Genomic DNA, 12731 nt, shown 5'->3' with positions numbered 1-12731 from the left:
CTCTTCCTCTGTGGCATGCACAGAGGCAATTTTAGCAGGTTTAGGATGGAAGACAAAGGTGAAACTACAGCAAAGAAATCACAGAGCAGTGCAATGAAAAGAAAAATTACTATCAAAGAAAGATAAAGCTTGTTTTCCAATGAATTAAATAAAGAGGAAAAATAACTTTTATATCAAGTAAAAATAAACTTATTACCAATACAGATCCATATTTAAGCTGCAATATCACAAGCAGAATTTAAGTCCTTCTAAGGCTCAGCTCTAGAAAAAGAATACTCCTTATTTCCCCACAGCTTTAAATACAAATTTCTGCAAATTTTGTATTAAACCAATGATATTATTGTGCACTCAGCTGTCAGCCTGGATGAGCACCCTGCTACTGTTTCTGTTCTCACCTTCCATCCAAGATATTGGTCCTTCCTTCACAGACACAATGCATGATGGAGAAATTAGGACAGGAAATTTCCACTAAGAAAATTTTGTTGTCGAACAGACTTTTCTGTCCTATATGATGTTTGCGCAGATACCAGAAGAAATTGAGATTTGAATTGATAAGACAAAAGGTAAATAATTTTCTTCCATAGCCATCCTGGAATGTGGCATTACTATGTCACTTCCTCATTCTCTTCTTTATATTTTGAATTATCAACTGTCACACTATAGGGAACAGAATAAGCACCAGTAAATGAAGGAGATCATCTGGAAAAAGCCAATGTTAAATGTAATAAATCTTTGCGGAACAGAGATCTGTAAGGAATAGAACATCTTCCAGATGACCATGCTATATCTGGTATACACAAATTTCTGCCACATACATGGCAAAAATAGTTGTGGAACTAGGTAAGAAAAGAAAGCAGTGAAGAAGTGAAAATAATTTCCTCAACGTCCCAAGGTATCTCAAGAGATATTTTCATTGTGATAATAGTTATCTCAATGTATGGAATCATCCAGATTACACTGTATAGCTGTTTTAACACAATGAATACAAAAATGAAGTAATTTTCAAGAACTGGAACACACTTATCAAAACTTTATATGTATTGAGCCACAAAATGGAATATGAAAAAATAGGAAAAATTATTAACAGACACAAACCCCAGTTTGCTGTAGGAATAAACTTTTACAGACAAGTAGAAAATGCAAAGAAAAAAAAAAAGACAGATCACCCTTGCTAAAAATTAATTCTTTTAAGTATTTTTCATGTGCATCACATCAAATTTCACTTAACAGAATAGCATTCATATGTATATATGGAACAGAAATAGGTCTGTAACTAATGGTGGTAGAAGTGCAAAATCTTCAAAGACTAAGAACAATTTCTTAAGCATTTGAATGTTAGCAAAAGTTGAGTTATTTTAAGTTACTTTCAGATCTGTAACACTGATCAGGAAACCTCTGAAGAACCGCCTCTCTTGTGAAAATGTCATACTCCTTTTTTGATCAACTTAAAACACTGGGATGGTTTTTCAAATTTTTTGTCTTAATTGCTGTCTTGAATTCATGAACCTGGAAAGGTCAATGGAAAAATCTCTCCTATTGACTTCAGTAGGAGGAACTGAGATCTTGCAGCAAGCATTTTTAGAAAAGTTCTACACATTGTGTATTTGGTATTTTGGCATTCTTTATAGCATTGGCCTTGTCTCTTCAGGTTTGAGCTATTTTCCAAAGATACAAGAGGCACAGAACTTTTCACTTGATGTAGGTCCCAGTCTACTGAAAGCTGGCTAGTGTTTTACTAGTTTTCAAGCAGGGTAAGGATGACCCTGGAGGGTACAAGCCTGCCAGTCTCACTTCAACAATGGGTAAAATTATGGGAGATACTGAAAAACACCTGAAGGACAACACAGTTTTCAGTCACAGCCAGCACAGCTTCATGAAGGGAAAGTCCTGCTTGTCAAATCTGACTTTGTTTTAGAGTAACACACCTAGGTAACCCACAGCTGATCTAGGACAGCCAGAAGATGTAATCTTTTTGGATTTCAGTAAAGCTGTTGATGCTGTCTCTCACAATATCCTTTTGGATAAGATGTCCAGCACACAGCTGGATAAACACATCATGTGATGTGTGAGCAACTGGTTCATGGGTCAGGTGCAAAGGGTTGTAGTGAATGGGGTGACATCAGACTGGTGACCTGTGGGGTTTCACAGAGCTCCATCCTCGGCTCTGTGCTCTCCAACATCTTAATTAACCACTTGGACACCAGACTGGAAGGGATACTAAGTTTTTAGGTACTAAATTGGGAGGAACTGTTGACTAACTCAATGGCAGATAGCCCCTGCAATGAGACCTAAACAAATTGGAGGGCTGGGCAATCACCAACCACATGAAATTTAACAATCAAATGCCAGATTCTGCACCTGGAATGGGACAACCCTGGATGTACATACTGACTGGGAAATGAAACTCTGGAAAGCTGTGCTATGGCAAGGAGCCTGGAGTTCCTGGTCAATGTCAAGATGAACACAAGTCAGCAGTGCCCTGGCAGCCAGGAGGACCAGCCCTGTCCTGGGAGGCATCAGGCACAGCATCACCAGCCAGGCAAGGGAGGGGATTGTCCCCTCTGCTCTGCTCACCTTGAATCCTGTGTTCTTTCCCCTTTCTCTTTAAGGTCAGAAAATAGCACAGAAACATCTGTTTATGCTGTTCATGAAAAAAAAGTACACCCACTAGAACCCACAAGTAAATGGATTATTTAGGAAAAAAAAAAAATTTTCAAATATCGTGATCAAGTATACTAAGTTCCTGAAGCCACTTCTCTATGAACATTTCTCTGTTTCCTTTTAAAACCTTTCATTCAATAAAACATGGGATGAATTTCATGTAGGGGACTTGGCAAATACAGAAGTATTATATGTCATTTTATGGCATGGGTCTTCAAATAGGATGTCAGACACAGCTTAGGCTGTATGAGCTGAGCTGTCTGCAGCTATCATACAGAGGCAGATTCAGGCAGAGTATGCACAGCTGAAGCAGTATGTATTTCCAATCCAGCAGAGCTGCGGCTGAATGCCAAAGAGGCAAATAACATCAAAGCATTTTCAAAGTATAGTGAGGTGAATGATAATGATTTACAACAGTGTTTTTCCCATTATAGTCCAGGCTCTACAACCAGCAGGAATCAGCAAGGCCCAAGAAACATCTTAGGTGGTGGTGCCTCCTGTTGGCTGCTTTGGAATGGGTTGTGCTGGTGAGAGATCCATCAGAGATGACCTGTTATGGATCAGCCCCAGCAGGCAGCTAAGGACCACACAGCTGCTTGCTCACTCTTCCCAAGAGCGATGGGGAAAGACCTGGAAGGGCAAAAGTGAGAAAACTCATGGAGAGAGATAAAGACAGTTTCGCAGGAACAGCAAAAGCCATGCATGCAAGCAAAGCAAAACAAGGAATTAATTCATTGCTTCCCATGTCCAGGCAGGTGTTCAGACATTCCTAGGAAACCAGCGCTCTGGGAAATGTAACCGCCACTTGATGAAACAAACACCAACACTTCAAACATTCTTCCTTGTTTCTGCCAAATTCTACTGTGCATCATGCCATAAAGTACGGAACATCCTTTTGGTCACATGGGGTCAGTAGTCCTGTCTTGTCCCCTCCCAAATTCTTGTGCACCCCCAGTCTTCTCACTGGCAGGGAAGTATGAGAAACACGAAAGAGCTGGGTGCTGTGCAAGTGCTGCTCAACAATAGCTAAAATATCCCCACCTTATGAACACTGTTTTGGTCACAAATCCAAAGAACAGCACTATACGATCTATTACAAGTAAAATTGCCACTAATTTACTAAAACTTAGTTAATTAACTTAACACATTTAATTAAACTTAAGTCTATCCCAGCCCAAACCAGCACATGTCCCCAGATTTCAAATGCAATGCACCCAGATGAGTTTTTTCGTGGGTCCAAATAAAGGCAAGAAGATCACTTGCCAACTACAGTTTTGTCCTGGGGTGACTTTATGATACTGGTATCCCCAATCGTCTGGTTTATGTTATATATTAAGTTCTGCACCTTTAAGACTGGCTCTGAGAGCAAGAGAGGGGGAAGAAGAAGCGCTCAGTTTGTGTTAAAGAAAAACATTACTCCCCCACATCTTGCTCCTGGACTGTGGTGTCTGCAGCACGGACAGACAGCGGGACAGAGCTTCTCTCTGGCTTTTAGTTAGTTCTAGCTAGCTGAGGCAGAGGAGTTCCCTGGACCTTTGTTTGTTTTTTTCCCAATTTTCTTGGATCTGTGCAAGCCTGCTCTGGACTGAACACCCAGCCAAACCCCGGGAGCTCACGCCTGTGGCCCACCGGGGCCTGGGCCTCGGCACTTTCCAGCGACGGAGGGACTGATAAGAACCTGAGCGAGTCGAGCTACACCACATGAAAAGGACTTTTTCCCTCCTAGATTTGCCATCCCATCGAACAGCAAGAAGTTTTATTATTTAATATTATTCAATTTCTGTTAAATAAACAGCTTTTTCCACTTCTCTCCAAGAATTTTTTTTTCTTTTTCCCTTTCCCGGACCAGTTGGTGGGGAGAGGCATTTCCCTGGGGAAATCCCCATTTGGAGTTTTCCTCCCTAATTTGCCCTAAACTAGGACAAATACAGTTTTTGGCGCCCAACGTGGGGCAAGAGAAAGTGGAAAAACCTGTACTGATTGTTGGTTGTATTTTAGGTTGTATTTATTCTGTATTGGGATAAAGCAGTCAGTAGCCATGTTGTTTGGATACATAATGTCTCTCAGGGTGGAGGCCTTCATGTGGATCTGATCCCTATAATTTTTTGAGGTTTTAATACCTGTCTTTGCCCTCTTTCACAGCAGAGGGGCACGGATTAGAATAGTTATTGTGCTGGGCTCGGTGATAATGATTTATAGGAAGTTTATAGAATTACTGAAGTTTCTGTCAGGTATGTTTGGCTTATGGTTTCTTCGCCCGACCCTGCCTCCCAGTCCCAGTAGCACATTTTGGGAGTTTATTAGTAATAGCACCCAGTTTGTTAGAGGAAGACCAGGGGATGAGGCTTTTCAGCCTTTTCTTTCCTTCTTCTCCTTTGAATCTGTTATGTCCCTCTTTGAGAATATCCAGTTTCCCCTGAGTGTTAAGGATACCACTTTCCTGGTCACTTTCCTGTTAGTTCAGCTGTTGAGCTTCCTCTATATGGTCTGCAACTTCTCTAGAATGAGGGCTGAGATATCCAGAGGAGCCAACGAGACCCCTGCCCTAGAAGTAAACTCAGGTGTGAGAAATCCTGAGTGGTGTAGAGAATGAGAGAGAATTGGCCGAACTCTGAAGAAATTTTCTGATCCCCCAGCCTGGGAATTTTCACATGAACAAGTTCAGAACCCAGATGAAGTAGGGAAATATCTGGAAGAGAATTGCTGTGATGATTCTAAGGAGAAAAATATCATTGTAATAAGCTGGGCCCTAGCATATGCTTATCGCACGGTGCTAGATACTGTAGGGCAGGCAGATAAATCAGCAGCTACCCCAGTCACTCAGGCTGCAGCCAAGCCAGCAGCCAAACCAGACAGTGAGCCCAAGCCAGCAGCCAAACCAGACAGTGAGCCTAAGCCAGTGTCTGTTGCTCCTACCACGAGAGGCATGAAATTCAAAACCAAAACCAATCGACCAGTAGATGATGATAATGGTGATGCGGGGGAAGGACCCTCAAGACCAGCAACTGATCAAAAATCAGAAGGCACTGGTGAACCTTTCTCCCTGAAGGACCTTCGTAGCCTGAGAAAAGATTACACTCGACGACCTGATGAATCTATAATTAGTTGGTTAGTCCGTCTGTGGGATGCTGCAGGTGAGGCTACAGTTCTGGATGGCACTGAAGCGAGGCATCTGGGATCCCTGTCACACGATCCGGTTATTGACCAGGAGATGATGCGGGGGGCTGACCCTTATAGTCTCTGGGAACGGGTCCTAAGAAGTGTGGCACAAAGATATCTGTGTGCAGACGATCTCTATATACAGCAAACTTGTTGGAAAACCACAGAACAAGGGATTCAGCGCTTGAGAGAAATGGCAATAGCAGAGATTGTCTTTGTGGGTGACTTAGGTACTAGAAATCCAGACTTGGTGCCATGTACATCTGTGATGTGGCGAAAACTTTTTCGACTTGGGCCACAAGAATACGCTTCTGCTTTAGCAACAATGAAGCGGGATGACCGGGAGGAGACTGTGCTGGATATGGCGAAGAAGCTTCGAGCATATGCAGATACCGTGCATGGCCCCATACAGACAACAATTGCAACTGTGAGAACAGATATGCAAAACTTCCAAGACAAAATAGAGGAGAATCTCAAGAAACTCAGGGAGGACCTTCTCCCAGTCTCGGCAGTACAGACCAGGAGCCCTGGTACTCAACGCAGAAGTTCCCCAGATAGAGAGAAAAAGCTACGAGCTGAGCTGTGGTTTTTCCTACGTGACTGTGGAGAAAACATGAAAAGATAGGATAGAAAATCTACTGCTGCTCTGGCAAAACAGATGCTTGAATTGGAAGACAGCAAGACTCAGGGGGGATACTCCACCAAAAAGAAAGCCGCTCCAGTAGCCTGTAGTCAAACTGACAAGTATGATGATGACATGTCTGATTCCCTTGAAGGAACTTCCAAGACATATACCCAAGGAAAGAAGGATAGCCAGACTTAGAGGGGCCCTGCCTCTAGCCAGGTAGAGGCTAGGGAAAACCGTGTCTTTTGGACTGTGTGGATTCTTTGGCCTGGCACAAGTTTAAAGTAAAGCACATTTTTGAGAATTTCATTTATTGCAAATTAATATCTATATTTTTGGACTGGGTCTTGGGGAACAAACAAAAAAAAAAACAAACCCAAACCAACAGCAAAAGGAAACAAACATTTACACATTTAATGAAAACACCTTTACTTCCTCTTTCCCTGTCTCAACTTTACTACCATGCTCAACTTACCTCCAAGTATCTCTCCTCCCCATCCATAGCCTCATCCTCACTTTTTTTGTCATAGGCACCTGTCTTCTGCCCCTTGATCCCACCACAGGTTACACTCAGTCCCTTCAGCAAGCCAGTGAGCAATGTGTACAATCAGGACACGGCAGTTTCATTCTGCTGCTGCTTCCATGCCACCTTTTTATCTCATGCTCCAATGTAGGTCCTGCACAGTTTGGGGATCTCTCCGTGCCAAAAGCTTGGCTGGTGGATTCAACCTTGGCTTGCAATGGGACTATTGTGGAGCTGTCTGGAGCCAGCTGTGTCCAGCAAAATCCCTCCTACAGCAGCCAGCCCTGAAATCCTCACTCCCTCCCCAAAGCTTGTCATCTATACCCACTACAGTTATGTGTCACAATGCTATGTACTTTGTCCCTTCCTGATTGATGCTTTCCCTAAGGCCAAATAGAGAGGGGAAAGAGGAATGCTCTTCTACACTTCTGAACTCTATCAGGAACTGGACAGTCCAGAGTCATGACTATTCAGTTTCATAATTTCCAAATGTAATAGCCATGTATGGAAATTTCACCTAGAAATCATAGTGTTCCTGTAGGGAAAATTCCAGCCCATCTGACATACCACTGTATTTTCTCATATCTTTAACCTGTCATAACTGCAATAAAAACCAATTTTCTCTGAAGGTTTTGAGGCTTCCCTACACCATTAGTCTAATGCTGTAAAACTCTGCTTAGTTTTACTATTGGCATTATCATAAACAATGTCACATCTCAGAGCATTCCACATTCAAATCAGGGACTTTTAAGAATGTTCTTATAACATGAAGTAATGGAAAAAGTCTTCCAAACAATGCTAATTTTAACAAGCTGAATCACAATTATCCAAATATATGGACTTTTGAGATTCTCTCATCAATAAAAACCTATTTCTGTGACATCTCTGATGTTGATTCTTGGTTATTTGAATATATGTCTAAATTGTTACTGAGTCACAATGCCTTGCATACATTTTGGTATTAAATCTTATTTTTTAGAGGAATATACTTCTACTGTAATATAGGTAGATGCCAATCAAGATCTTTAAGGCCAGTGAATACTATTCCCATTCAAAGACATGGTATACAGTTTCATCATTCAAAATATTAGCCATGTCCTGCTCTGCATTTTCCTTCATGTCTGACTTTTCTAGGGAATCTGAGAATATTTCATAATCTTCCAACCAAACACTGTGATCTAACAATTTTTGTGTTATTGCCAGAACAAGTTCCCTCTGAGAATAATGCTCATAGTCTGTAGACAGTCCTGTCTGACAAGGTCATAAATAGAAAAGTTCTACTTTATACAAATAAGGAAGAACTCCATTTCATTGTTGACTCTGATATTTAAAATACAGGGAAGGATAAGCACTCGAAAATTCTGTTTCTATACTGATCACATTCTCAAGCACATGTAATTTAAGCCACAGTTAGATTTAATATACAGACACAGTTTTAATTTAATATAAGCACACAGTTTGGCAAGGCAGAAGAGAATGCACCATTTTTCAGTAACCAGTGTTTGCTATTGAGAAAGTGACACAAATTACTGTTATACGACATTATACCAGTACATAAATGTATCGACTTGCAAATTACTGAAAAAACTATTGATAAAATTGCTTACATTTATTTTAAAAACCACATTATCATCTTCTAGTATACACTTCCCAGTGTCAGAGGGAAGACAAGAATAGGCTTGTGGTCATTCTTGGTCTGGAAATAACAGGGCAGAGTTCTGCTCTTTCCTCACAGTTCTTTTTAGATTACAGGGCAGTTCAAAAAGCAGAATTTTCAAAACTAACTAATGAGTTTTGCCTGTTCAACTAGAGTTTCCTGATATTATCAGGTTTCATATTACAGTGATGTCAGAAAACCAAGTCCCTGAGAAATATCTCAGCTACTGAAATACTCCATATCTATCACTTGAGAATATATACTTCAGATCATTATCATATGAATAGTATTAATTCCTTTTTTCCTGCTTGTCAGTGTCATTTTCCTAGTCTATAAACTCCTTGGAGAGTAGTTATTTCTCACTGTATATTTTGCACAGTTCTTGACACAGTGGGACCCTGACCTTGCCTAGGTTTTGGCTTTCTTCAATATGATTAATTACAATTAACAGTTGGAGCAATAATAGAAGCACTTTGATGCTCCATTTAAGACAGATAGGCATTTTCTTTTGGATTTGTAATGTTGGGTTTGATCAGTTAAAAAGCAATCTACAAAAATCCATCTGGAGAGTAAAATAAATTGGTTTCACATTTCTCCTGTCACATAAAACTGCTGTCATATGAAAAACAGTCCATATTTGTGTTAATTTCTGATCTGGCATAAGGCACCATTGGTTGGTCTTGATGATGGCATCTTAGAATTTTACACTACAAGATCATTAATTTAAGACATTTGTGAGCTCTGAACCATAGAAAGGTGTTCAGAAATTAGTGTCATTTTATGCAGTTCATATCCTGGATTCCTTTAAAATAACCATTCAAAAATATACATTTTGATTCAATAATAAACAAAGCTATTGTAAGGTGTGTATTTTATCATCTGTTAAAATGGCAATAAAATCTGCATTAGTCTGAGGAAAAATATATACTACTAAGAACTTCCTATGAATCACGGCATCTGCTCTGACTTCCTCCAAAAATATTTTGTATGAAAAATCTTAAGCATTTTTAGCCAGAACAAAATATGCAAAGATTACAGTCTGTGCATCTATATATCCACTGTATTTAATAGACATGGAATTGAATTTTGCCTCATGGTACCACTCACTTTAATGAGAACAACTTTGTATTATCATGAAGATATATCATTGTATAAGTTACCTTGATTAACTAATTAGCTAAGTAATAACTTTGACAACAACACTAAGGAGAAGAAAAAAAGTCAGATGCATATAACCATGAAAAATATTCATATAGAGAAATTCCTTCCATGTTACATTCTGTACTGTGTCAGTAAAGTGCAGTAATTTATAAACAGGAGTCTATCAATCTCCAATGTAATTTATTTTAAAATGATAACTAAAGGTAAATAAGATAAACCCGTCTTAACTTTCCAGGAGCATTTATTGCAAATAACAAGGCTTCAAAAAACAATCAAATCTCCTAAAGAAGTTTACAAATTTATTTGGCAAAGTATACATGCTAAATTAAAGAACATTTTTCCTATGTAAGAAACAAGTTCAAAGCATTGCTTACAGTAGCCTGTAAAAGGACATTATTCCTAACACGTGTTTTCTGTGAGTTACCTCTAAAAAAATATTAACATCGCAGCTCATTGCAGCATCTTGTCATCATCCATTACAATATTCATCTCAACATTTTAAATCCACGTTTTTCAAGCAATCTTCTACAGAGGGTTTTGCTGTGATGTCTCATCAAAACCAAAAAAAGAAAGAGCTAAATACATGTTATGGTTTGTCTGTATGACTCCAGCTCAAATAAAATGTCATTGTAGATTGTATAAATCACTATGAACAAATGCAGTCTTCAAGCCTGGTGTAAAACATCCCCAGATAAGACTAAGACTATCAAAAGCAGCTTTGGGACATGCTTTTGTCCCCTTCATCTTTAAGCTCATAGCTCAATCCAATTATCCACAATTTAGGCTCTGCCAGCGATTTGTGTACACTTGTGTTGCAGAGGAGGATTTTTTTGTATGACTCAAGTGTAAAACTTCAGCTTACAAGCCAAAAACATCTTTAAAAGAAACCCATGAAATGAAACAGTAAAAGCATGAGACAGGACTGTATGATACAAAAAAAATTATAAGCCCCCCCACTTTCTAATCATATATTAAATATCACCTAAATACCTTATCTTAAATTAAATCTTCAAAACAAAATTTTCTTATTTTGTTCATCAAAAAAAAAAAAAAAACCAGAAAAAGAAATGATTGTACATATTTTTTTTCTTCCAAATATTACAGGACTGAGGGATATTCAGGATAGAGCTACATAAATTTTGGAATTCTAAGACAAAAAAACACTAGGACTTAAAACAAGTCAGCATTTTCCAGAATTTAAGTACTTGTTTGTATATTACTTTTTGACATTACTTTCACATGCAGTGTAGCTAGAGACACAGAATCAGATCTTTGGTTCTAGCCCACTAATGCTTTCTAGGATATTGGTCTTGTCCTCTGGACATAAATATTTTCAGGTTTTCATTAAACATTTTATAACAAGAAACTGTTCTGTCAGCTGAGTGACCAAGAACTTCTGTCTAGCCTTATGTATATTCTAAATGTCCACACAAAGTGAGAAGGCCAAGTGAGTTTCTGTCTACTAGATTCTGTGTGAGGATTCCTCAAAATACACTGGCCTTAAATATCTGCAGAGCTCCATTAGAACAAGACTGTTTTGTTTTGCTGTTGGAATCCTTTTGGAATTAATTTCAAGTTCTGATTTTCCACATGATTTTAGTCACATGGTACCCTAAGCATTTTGAACTCATTTATTCTAATAATTTATTTGATGGAAAAATATCCTAAGAAATATCACAGGATTTTCTACTGGCAATCATTCTACTTTTCAGTGTAATGTGTCTGAGCAGAGGCTGGAACCTCATTTTGAGACAGAAATTATGTATAAGGTTTTATTGATAACATTTAATCTTGCATAAGATTTGAATACATAGGCAGAAAAAGGAGATTTTTTTACTAAAAAATTCCGATTTCAGCTAAAGTACTAAGTTCTTTGGTAAGACAACACTTGAAGGGCTAAATGATTTTGCTAGGATCACCTATGCAAAAGAAATAAAATTGGTTGATTTCAACAGTAAGATCTTAATTCTATCACTACTTCTGGGAAAAAATACAACTCTGTCTAGGAAAAGGAGCCCAACAAAGATTACAGTGACACACTAACTTCTGGCTGATGTCAGAGTATATCAAAGCTGTTAAAAACATTGTATATTAGAGTATACAGTATATCAAACAACCTTAACCTGGCACTGGACACCACAAGAAGGGTACCTTATGGAAAAATATTTAAATCACAATTCACAGTGATAAAATCCCAGTGCACATCACATGACATGTGAATGTCTTCTCTTCCACTGATCTGTTTATATGGGCTAACAGTTCTGTTTCTATTGGAATCAGTTTGAGAATTTAACAATGCATGACAAAACCACGGTGTTTTAGAGTAAAAATTAGGAGTTATTTAAGTAAAAGTAATTGTGATTAGTGTGACATCTATTAAAATGATAAACTATACTCATCCATTAAATTATGCATCCCATTCCAGAATTAAAGAACTCATGCCCCTAAATCCTAAAAACCTAACAAGCAAACACAATACATGCACTGCCTCCAGACCCAAGATAAAATGTAGTACCTAAGCACAACTGAAATATTTGTATTCTCCCAGCTGAGTGCCTCCCACCAATTTGTTATACTTTTATCATCTCTGAGTTACCACTATGAAATGATTTCATGACTTGTCAAGTCATGGTCAATTCATGTTTGCCAGCTCTCATATATGTAGTACAAATGGTAATTATAACCATTGCAAATGATACATCTTCCCAGTGCTCCAGATTCAGTGAGTTAACCTTAAATGCAAGGCAGATTTAAAGATGAACAATTTACTTAGATAAAGGAAAACAGAAAATATAATTAATCATTTGCCTATCCTTCAACCCTAGTTTACAAAACCATGGTGCAACTTTATTGAGCTCAAAATTGAAGGGTGACAAGGTTAATGCATAGCTTTAGACCTCATGGTTTCATTAGCAAACACATTACAGACTGCAAAGCTGAACTGA

Source organism: Pseudopodoces humilis, chromosome 7 (assembly GCF_049639895.1).
Source record: "Pseudopodoces humilis isolate 2021_Gansu_Grassland_sample_001 chromosome 7, ASM4963989v1, whole genome shotgun sequence".
NCBI classification, from domain to species: domain Eukaryota; kingdom Metazoa; phylum Chordata; class Aves; order Passeriformes; family Paridae; genus Pseudopodoces; species Pseudopodoces humilis.
Note: the sequence above shows the minus strand (reverse complement) of the source record.